Raw genomic sequence first — 10,799 nt, forward strand, 5'->3', positions numbered from 1 at the left:
TCACCCACAAAAGCGGGTCACTGTCGACGTTGTCCTTGTACGATCTCGACGAGTTATTTGCCAGAGTTGGCAACTTGAGTATATTGATTAACTGCTACAATCTACTCATTAGGAATGTTTCGAAAAACGTATAGTAGTCATTTTTTCTATAAAAAACATCTTTTAGGCTTCTAAAAAACTTGATTTTATATATTCACAAGTTATTTAGATACTTAGATAATCCAAATAATGTTTTAGGTTGTTGGCTACAATAATTTACCAATTATCTACACAACCCATAAGACTATCCCTATCAGTGCGTGTGCATTTCTCCTGATCGTCCCATTTGCTTGCGCTAACTCTAGCCGTACGATCGACATCAAAGGGACGCGCGCGTGAGCACATTGTAAGGCCAAATTATGGACAAACACGTAATAGAAAGTATGGAGATTTTGACCCAACAAGAACAATAAAGTATACCATGATGACATTCCCTGAAAAACAATAATAATAAAATGTCAAATAACAATGGAAAAAAGAACAACTTTTGGGATCTTAAATACCGGTGAAACCAAAGAGCTCATGGTCATTCCGACCCCTAATAAACCCCAAAGCCAAAAACCCTATTCCCCTCCGCCGCCTAGCCGCCATGGGCTCCGCCTCCGCCTCCTCGCTCCCGACATCCGCCGGCGCTGGTGAGAACTTGGTCCTCATCCTCGACTTCGGCTCGCAGTATACCCAGCTCATCACCCGCCGCGTCCGGCAGCTGGGAGTCCTCTCACTGTGCGTCTCCGGCACCGCCCCGCTCTCCTCCATCACCGGGTTTCGTCCCCGCGCCGTCATACTCTCCGGCGGACCCCACTCCGTCCACGCCTCGGGCGCGCCCTCCTTCCCCACGGGATTCCTCGATTTCGCTGCCGACGCGGGCGCGCACGTTCTGGGCGTGGGCTACGGTATGCAGCTCCTAGTTCAGTCCCTCGGCGGTGCCGTCGAGGCTGGCGAGCGGCAGGAGTACGGCGATATGGAGGTAGAGACTACCGCTCCGTCCTCCACACTGTACGGGGAGAGCGTGGTGGGGATCAGACAGTCGGTGTGGATGAGCCACGGCGACGAGGTGGTCAGACTGCCTCAGGGGTTCGAGGTTGTGGCGCGAAGTGTGCAGGGCGCAATCACAGCCATCGAGCATCGGGAGAAGCGTTTCTATGGACTCCAGTACCACCCGGAGGTAGCTATCATTTACTGTTTTATTCTGTCATCTTGAATAGATGGAGATGGATTTAAACTAAGATTATTATGCTAATAAGTTCATTGCGTCTGTTGATTAGCTTATTTTGCGAGATTGCGAGACACACATTTTGAGTTTGAACTGCAGGGCGACCTGCCCCTTTTCCGCAAGGCTTTGTTTGGTTGAAGTGGGGCGATTCCACGAGTGGTTTCTAACCTCCAGGGATTGGGTGATCCCCAAATTGTCACCCAAACCCCTCTATTCTCCGTCCACATGAATCCCTGTATACATAACCTGTTCGGTTATTCCCTTTCTAATCCACATCTATGAATTGTTGCCGCTGGTCAACCTCAGGTCAAACTCAAGAACCCTAGAAGCTGTGGGAGAAGTAGAGGGGAAGGAAGAGGAGGAGAAGCTCACCGGATGGGAGAGGAGGAAGGAGTGGGAAAGTATGCCACCATCGTCGCCTCCGGATGGCCGCGCCACCGCCGACGCTGAATCGCAGGAGAGAGAGAGAGAGCTCGGGGACTCGATTGTTTTCTGGCGTACCGTTTCGTCGCTCGGGAGGGATTGGTTCCACGGGTAGAGTGGAGAGGATTTTATCCCGGGTAGTCCCACGGGGTTTGAGGGGGATTGGACGGGGGTGTAGCCCCAGGCGGGTTTAACCGAACACGTTCATAAAGCATGTTGGGGTTGAATCCCGGTCGGGGCGAAACCACGGGGTTCGGCGGGGATTGGACGCCAATCCCGGCGGGGAGGGGCTAACCGAACAAAGCCTAAGTGATAAGTGAAATATAAGTCGGCTATTTTCTAAGTTAAGCTACAAATTACTTGGGTTTCTTGGGATGGAACAAGCCTTTGGGGTAGCGGGTTGTGTCTTTACGTGAGTGTTTGTTTTGTGGTAAGAAAGATGAGAATATAAGGTCATCTGTATGGATCACACTGATCACAGCTTGCATATTGCTGATTGTGTATTTACTAGTTTGGGTTTGCAGTGCATACCGAAGTACACATGCTTCTTCATAAAATTGTTTATGCCCTAGCATGGCTGTCATAAACTTTTCAATCATCTGATTATACAAGGTGACACATTCGACCCAAGGAAAGGAAACACTGCGCCGCTTTCTTTTTGATGTTTGTGTAATTAAAGCTGACTGGAAGATTCAGGATGTGCTGGATGAGGAAATTAAGACCATCAGAAGTATGGTTGGGACTGATGAACATGTGATTTGCGCGTTATCAGGAGGTGTTGATTCGACAATTGCAGCCACACTCGTTCATAACGCGATAGGTGATAGGCTTCATTGTGTTTTTGTTGACAATGGTCTATTGAGGTAACCGTTCCTTCAGCATGTTCTGCTTCGAAATCAGTATGCAGCTAAACTAACATATGATCTTATCTACATATACAAGGAGAAGGAACGAGTAATGTCAACCTTTAATAGTGACTTGCACCTTCCTGTCACATGTATTGATGCCTCGGAGCAATTTCTTAGCAAGTTAAAAGGAGTCAAAGACCCAGAGATGAAAAGAAAGATTGTTGGCAAAGAATTCATAGCTGTCTTTGATGAATTTGCTCACATGTTAGAATAGTAGACGGGAAAAAGACCTGAATATTTAGTTCAAGGAACATTATACCCTGATGTGATTGAATCATGCCCACCCCCTGGGAGTGGTATGACACATTCCCACACCATCAAAAGCCATCACAATGTAGATGGTCTTCCTGAAGATATGAAATTGAAGCTCATTGAACCACTGAAGCTCCTATTTAAGGATGAGGTATTAATCTGCATGTATACATATATGTACTTCATATATTTATTGATACTTCGCTTTGCATGATCTGACATGCTATACTGAAAGATACCCCATACTGGGAAATTATTTTGGTTTGTTTTCGAAGAAAATATTCCTGTTACTTATTATCTGTCAAATTTATGTCCTGCAAAAGGTGCGGAAGTTAGGCAGTATCTTAAATATCCCGGAGTCATTCTTAAAGCGACACCCATTTCCCGGGCCTGGTCTTGCTGTACGTATCCCATCAGGTGATGTTACAGAAGGCAATGCTTTGGAGATTCTTCGTCAGGTTTGATCTTTTTGAACTATTGGTTTCTAAATCATCTCTGATATATGGTGTTAATTGTGGACTGCTCTGTTTACGTCTTCTAGGCGGATGAGATATATGTTCAAGCCATTAGAGATGCAGGACTCTATGATACAATTTGGCAAGCTTTTGCTGTGCTTTTGCCTGTCGAAACAGTTGGAGTCCAGGGTGACCAGAGAACTTACGGCTACCCCGTTACTTTAAGGGCAATTACTAGTGAAGATGGCATGACTGCAGATTGGTATGCTGAACCTACAGCTCTATCATACCCCTCCTCCCCCCCCCCCCGCGCGCGTGGCAACTGTATGATGCAATTGTACTCTAATGGTGCACTAGAGCAAATACTGTTCTGTTGCTTTTTTGCTCTAGGATTCGCGCCTCCCCTTTGGTTGCTCGGTTCTGTCACGCCCTAGGGGCGGCTAGGTTTGCCGGAGTAGCGATCGGCGACGGAGAAGAGAATCTGGATCGGGGGAGGAGGTCAGAAGGAAGGAGAAGGCAGTAGAGGATAAGATAGAACGAAGGGTTCAGAATACTTTTCAATTTCATCGATGCCTTGCTACAGTGGGTGACCGTTGCTTATATATGCACGGTTCCATTACAAGGCCGGGCCGGCCCAAGACTCAACGCCTACACACACCCACGGCCCACTCGCCACTTTGAATTACCCGCTCTTTGCTCATGTCTTCTGCTTGGCGCTGTTCTTGACTGTCGTCAATGCGCTAGTGCTGACAGTATCCTCCCCTGGAGAACCAGCGTGTCCCCATGCTGGTGCATTCGGGTACCTGGAACGGAGCACCTGATAGTCCTCCCATGTAGCGTCTGCTGCCGGGAATTTGGTCCACTTGATCAACACCTGAAGATGCGCGGCATTGCCTCTTTTAACTAGGCGGCGATCGAGAATTTCTTCAGGCTGCATATCCGGAACAGACAAATCCAGTGGTGCTGGCAGGTTAGTGAACACTGGTGTGTGATTAGGAACATGTTCCTTCAGTTGAGAAACGTGAAAGACCGGGTGCACTAAACTTCCCCGTGGTAGTTCCAGTTTGTAAGCTGCTTGACCAATCTTGGAGATAATTTTGAAGGGACCAAAGTATTTCATAGCCAGCTTTGGGTAGGGGCGATTGACCACTGAGGATTGGGCATAGGGTTGTAGCCTGAGATAGACCATCTCGCCCTCAACAAACTGTCTGTCAGTGCGTTTGTGATCTGCAAACTGTTTGTACTTGCTCTGTGCTCTGGCTAACTGTTCTTTGATTGTTGTTGTGTGTTCGATATGTATGGACAACCACTATTGCACTTCAGTGTTGTGAGACTGAGCTTGGCTGTACACTTGTCCCACATTTGGCTCGTATCCGTATAAGGTTTTGTAAGGGGTGCATCCCAGAGAAGAATGGTATGTGGTGTTGTACCAAAACTCTGCTTGAGGTAGCCAGGAAACCCATTTAGCTGGAGAGGCATGAACTGCACACCTCAAGTACATTTCCAGGCACTGATTGACTCGCTCTGTTTGCCCATCCGTTTGGGGGTGGTATGTTGTACTCATTTGCAACTCAGTGCCCCAAATCCTGAACAATTCCTTCCAAAATGCACTGGTAAAGATCTTGTCCCTATCTGAAACTATGAACAGAGGTAGCCCACGCAACTTGACCACAGTGTTGAGGAACACTTTTGCTACTGATGCTGCTGTGAAAGGATGCTTCAGTGGCAGGAAATGACTTACTTTTGTAAAACGGTCCACAACTACTAGGATGGCATTGTAGCCCTCTGATTTGGGCAGGCCTTCAATGAAATCCATGTTGATTGCTTGCCAAGGACCATCAGGAACATGTAGAGGTTGCAGCAGACCTGGTACCTTGCAGTGTTCATGCTTTGCTTGTTGACACACATTACATTGTTTCACAAAATTTTCCACATCTTTCTTGAGACCAGTCCAGCTGAATAACTGCTTCACTTTGTGATAAGTGGGTAACATACCAGAGTGTCCTCCTATGGGAGAGGAGTGAAACGCCTGGATCAGCTTGGTTTGTAGGCCAGTGTTTGCTCCTACCCAGATTTTTCCTTCTTGTTTAATTAGACCTTCCTGAAGCTGGAACCCTGGACAAGCCTGACTATTAAGAGCTAACTTGGTAAGCATTGCTTGAGCTGAAGGGTGCACAGTGTAAGAATTTAACACTTCTTGGATCCACACAGGTTTGCTAGTTAACACTGCTTGTATTGCAAAGAGATGTGCCACTCTAGACAAGGCATCTGTAGCTGTATTCTCCACACCCTTTTTGTACTGAATAGAGAAATCCAGTCCCACCAATTTTGTCATGGCTTTCCTTTGCAGATCAGAAGTTAAATTCTGATCTCCCAGGTGACATAAAGTCTGGTGGTCTGTCTTAATCACAAATGGAGCTCTGGATAAATAAGATCTCCATCTGTCAATGGCCATCATGATAGCCAGAAATTCTTTTTCATATATGGACACTTTTTGACTGTTCACTCCTAAAGCTTTACTGTAGTAAGCAATAGGGTGCCCTGACTGTGTGAGTACTGCCCCAATGCCAGTATTGCAAGCATCAGTCTCAATGGTGAAGGTTTTTTTGAAGTCTGGTAGTGCTAACACAGGAGTTGTGGCCATAGCCTGTTTGAGTAACTGAAATGCAGTTGTAGCAGCTTCTGTCCAATGAAATGATTGTTTCTTCAGTAATGTTGTGAGTGGCTTGGCCAGTAGACCATAGTTTTGCACAAACTTTCTGTAGTATCCTGTGAGACCAAGGAAACCCCTTAGTTCAGTGACATTAGTGGGAGTTGGCCAATCTAACATTGCAGCAGTTTTGGCAGGATCAGTGCTCACTCCCTGGTCAGAAATGATGTGTCCTAGATATTCCATGGACTGTTGTGCAAAAGAGCATTTGCTTTCTTTCACAAACAATTTGTTTTCCTTCAGTGTATCAAATATTGATTGTAAATGGACTGTGTTCCTCTAATGTGCCACTCAAAACCAATATGTCATCCATGAAAATTAACACAAACTTTCTGTTAGAACCTTTGAAGATATAGTTCATGAAACACTAAAATGTGGCAGGTGCTGTGGACAGTCCAAAGGGTACCACCTTGAACTGATACTGTCCATTGTGAGTTTTAAATGTTGTTTTAAACTCATCTGCTTCTGCCATACGAATTTGATGATATCCTGACTTGAGGTCTAGCTTAGAAAACCATTTAGCTCCTCCTAATTCATCCAAGAGTTCATCAATGACAGGCACTGGAAATTTATTCTTGATTGTGACATCATTTAACTTTCTATAGTCCACACAAAACCTCCAGGTGCCATCCTTTTTCTTAACCAGTAGCACAAGAGATGCAAAAGGGCTTAAACTGGGTGTGATGAGGCCTGACTGTAGCATTTCAGACACTTGTCATTCAATTTCATCCTTTTGCTGTGGTGAGTATCTGTAGGGCCTGCAGTTAACAGGAACTGCACCAGGTACAAGATGTATTTCATGGTCAAAGTCTCTCTGTGGAGGTAAGGTTTTTGGATCATTGAAGACATACTTATTTGCTTGCAGCACTTGCTGAACTTCCTCAGGTATTTCAGAACGAGGACTGACCACAATATGATGCAGCATAGCTGTTGCCCATATGTCATTTCCTTTTTCCCACTTCTTTAGTTGTTCCATAGAAACTTCTTTAATTGTCTCTGCCTTAGCAGGCAACACTCCTTGTAACCTGACAGTTTTCTGTTGATATTCAAACTGAATCCACTTCTCAGCCCAGTGGCATTGCATCACACCCCATTTCTCAAGCCAGTCCATACCTAGGATAATATCATATCCTCCCAGGGGAAGCACTTGCATGGCACTAGAAAAACTGTGCCCCTGGATCCACCAAGTTAGTTCAGGAACAAACTTTGTGCAATCTACCAGTCCTCCATTGGCCACTTTCACTTGCAGGGGTTTCTTCATTGTCTGAGCAGGCACTGAAACTCTGTCCAGCAGTGCTTGGTCCACAAATGTGTGTGTGCTCCCTGAATCAATGAGTATTAATGCAACCTGGTTCCCAATCAGAGCTCTCAATTGTATGGTTTTGGGATGTGAGGCCCCAGACAGAGCTGTGTCAGAAATAGTGGCACATTCTTCCTGATAATGGTCCACCAGTGCATCCAGTACCGCATCAGATATAATTTCATGAGGATCCACTAATTCTGCTGCTTTCAGTTGAGTTGTGGGAACAGCTGTGGGTTTACAAGCATGGCCTGACATATATTTCTCTCCACATCCATAACATAATCCATTTGCTCTGCGATGCTCTTTCAGCTGCTTTGCCTTCCACAACTCTCCAGGAGCAAAAGTCTGTTTGTTCTCATTCATGGGGACTGAATTTTTGGTATATGTTGCTTTGAAAGACTTCTGCTGTTGGACCAATCCTTCCTGTACCACTGCATACATAGAAGCCAGCTGAACTTTTGCTGGTAACTACATCTCCACAGCTGAGCGTAGTTCTTCCTTCAGCCCCATAACAAAACGAGTGACCAAAAAGGTGTTGCTTATGGTCGGCTCATAGAGTCTGATATGGTACACCAGTTGCTGAAATTGTTGCTTATATTCCTCCACTGTACCACTTTGCTTGAGCAACATAAGCTCTTTCATCCTTTCCCTGTGGATATTGACATCAAATTCATGTAACACTGCGGCACAGAACTGTTCCCAGGTGTGAAATGCACTCTGCTGCTTGAATGCTTGGTACCAATGTGCAGCGTTGTCAGTTAGGTACAGAGAAGCGGAGGTCACCCTGAAATTGTCTGGAATATGATACAGACGAAAGAATGCTTCGCACTTGTCAAGCCAAATCCTCACATCCGTGCCATCAAACTTGGGAAAATCCATCTTAGGCATCCACTGTCTCCTAGTCGACTGATCCTCTGTCCCAGGTACTGCAGCGAGATCTATTGGTGGCAGTGGTGGATGTACCTGAGAAAAACGCAAAGGTGGTTGCGGCGGTGGCCCTGGCATGGCACCCAGGATGCCGTTTGACACTTCCGAGGCAGTTGGGGACGAACTCTCGCCATACCCGTGCGGCATCTGTTGCTTCCCCAGATGCGCGGCGTGGGCTTGCTCTTGTTGAACCTTCCCTAGCGCGTCGCACGAGAGATTCACCTTCATCTGAACCTGATCGATGCGGGCGGCTTGTTCGGTGAGCTTGGCATCGAGGGCTTCGAGTTGTGCGCCGATGCCATCGACGACCTCCAGTTTGCTCTGCGTTGCGCGCAGCTCGGCGAACTCCTGCAGCATCCGTTCCTGCAGCGCCTCCATCTCGTCCGCGAGGAAGCGCGTCTGCGGGTTTGGCTTGAATGTCGTCGTCTTTGCCGCTCTTTCCCCAAATCAACCCACCTCAGGTCGGGAATTATGCAGATCGACCCTAGGGGATCCGCTACCGTCGCCTCGGATTTGCCGGGTACGAATCGGGGAAAAAAATTTGAGCGCAGGCGGAGCGGTGGCTCTGATACCAGATTGTCACGCCCTAGGGGCGGCCAGGTTCGCCGGAGTAGTGATCGGCGACGGATAAGAGAATCTGGATCGGGGGAGGAGGTCAGAAGGAAGGAGAAGGCAGTAGAGGATAAGATAGAACGAAGGGTTCAGAATACTTTTCAATTTCGTCGATGCCTTGCTATAGTGGGTGACCGTTGCTTATATATGCACGGTTCCATTACAAGGCCAGGCCGGCCCAAGACTCAACGCCTACACACACCCACGGCCCACTCGCCACTTTGAATTACCCGCTCTTTGCTCATGTCTTCTGCTTGGCGCTGTTCTTGACTGTCGTCAGTGCGCTAGTGCTGACAGGTTCCTTCTAGAATAGTTTGTGAATACTACTCCCTCCGTTTTGAGTGTAGTTTCACTCATTTTGCCCCTTATGTAGTCTGTATTGAAATTTCTAAAAAGGCTTATATTCAGGAATGGAAGGAGTACTAGTTTGAATTAAACAATTCAGCATTCACCTATGTTACATTACCTCTTGGCCTTCCCTTTTCAGGCCCAGCCCCCAAAATCCATAAGGTCCTCAGTTGTAATGTATAGTTAACAGTTTTGCCAAGCTGTGTTATTCCTAGTTATCTGATTTGTGTACTAACTATGGGCAATTGCTGGTCTCTCAAGTCTCAACTGTTATCGCTAAGTTCTTGGACAGTTTGTTTAATTGTTGGATGGTGTGTATTTATGGTATTTACTCTTGTATTAGTTGCCTTTCTTATGTCCGATGTCCATGTGGTCTTTGGTATAGGATTTTTTAGCGCCTTACGCATTGTCGTGTACAGATTGCGATGTTTCTGTGGTAACTCTCCCGTTTTGTTAACAAGTGTTGGTAATTACAGATGTCTCTTATGTGGTTGAATCTAGCCTTTCTCTTTTATTTTTTGGAGCTTTTGATACGCTCTTGCATGTTTTGACAGCTGGTGTCCTTTTCTTTTAATTCTTTCAGGTATTATTTTGAGCGCAAGTTCCTGGCAGATGTGTCTAATAGGATCTGCAACAATGTGCGAGGCGTTAACCATGTTTGCGTGGACATAACATCGAAGCCACCAGCAACGGTGGAGTGGGAGTAGGCTGATGGTGAAATAAAGGAATTAGAATCACGACACACAACGCCAATTACTAGATCATTCTCTAGGGCTCCTAGACAAATCCCCTTATGGTGAAAGATGATCAAAGCTTCGAAACTGCACTTATAACTGTTCTTTATTTGCCTTTCTTTGCTGTCACTCGATGTATTGCATTAAATAGTGTATGAAGCCAAATCGCTCGTTAGTAAAACAGAAACACATAGATCAACTCAAATCTGAACGCTTGATAAATGAACTCTCAAGTCTCAATAAACTCAGTGTCGATGCAAGAGAAATCTCCCCCCATCATCGACAACAAGGGCCTACAAAACCACTCTTCCCAAGTACATAAGCCCCAAATCGCCGAGTATTTTGCGGTTTTGGGTTGTCCCCTCCCGCACAAGCCACCACCTCACCCAAATGATTTGTGAAAATTGCATCCGAGCCACCATTCTTACATCAGGTTTGAAGGAGTTGTCAGTCCGGCGGGAGTTTCCATCTTAGTGTAGGGCTTACGACGAGAACTTAGGGATGATGGCTATATATCATGAGTCATGGGCATAGAGATGCCAACCTGGTGAGAAACAACGAGGTATCATCATTTGTTGGTCTGAAGTACAATGTACTCCCTCTGTTCCGAATTAGTTGTCGTGGGTATGAATGTATCTAGATGTATTTTAGTTCTAGATACATCCATTTTTGCGACGAGTAATTTGGAACGGAGGAAGTATATGCCATTTTCTTGTCTTGAAGTCTTTACATGTTTTGGGGAGGTGGATCGGCTTACTTAGAGTCTATCAAATGCTACTTTGTAACTGTGTAGTTATAGCTTTCGAATTCGTCGTAAAACATGTTGTGAGACATGGAGACCAAGAAAGGATTTGTCCCTCCAACTTGGAGAGTTA

The 10,799-nt window shown here is 46.0% G+C and overlaps 1 pseudogene; it reads left to right on the forward strand.

Annotated features, from left to right (window-relative positions):
* Positions 1 to 628: 628 nt before the first annotated feature.
* LOC119301948 lies at positions 629 to 9,897 on the forward strand (annotated as a pseudogene).
* The last annotated feature ends 902 nt before the right edge of the window (positions 9,898 to 10,799 follow it).

This window comes from Triticum dicoccoides, chromosome 1A (genome assembly GCF_002162155.2).
Source record: "Triticum dicoccoides isolate Atlit2015 ecotype Zavitan chromosome 1A, WEW_v2.0, whole genome shotgun sequence".
Classification (NCBI taxonomy): Eukaryota; Viridiplantae; Streptophyta; class Magnoliopsida; order Poales; family Poaceae; genus Triticum; species Triticum dicoccoides.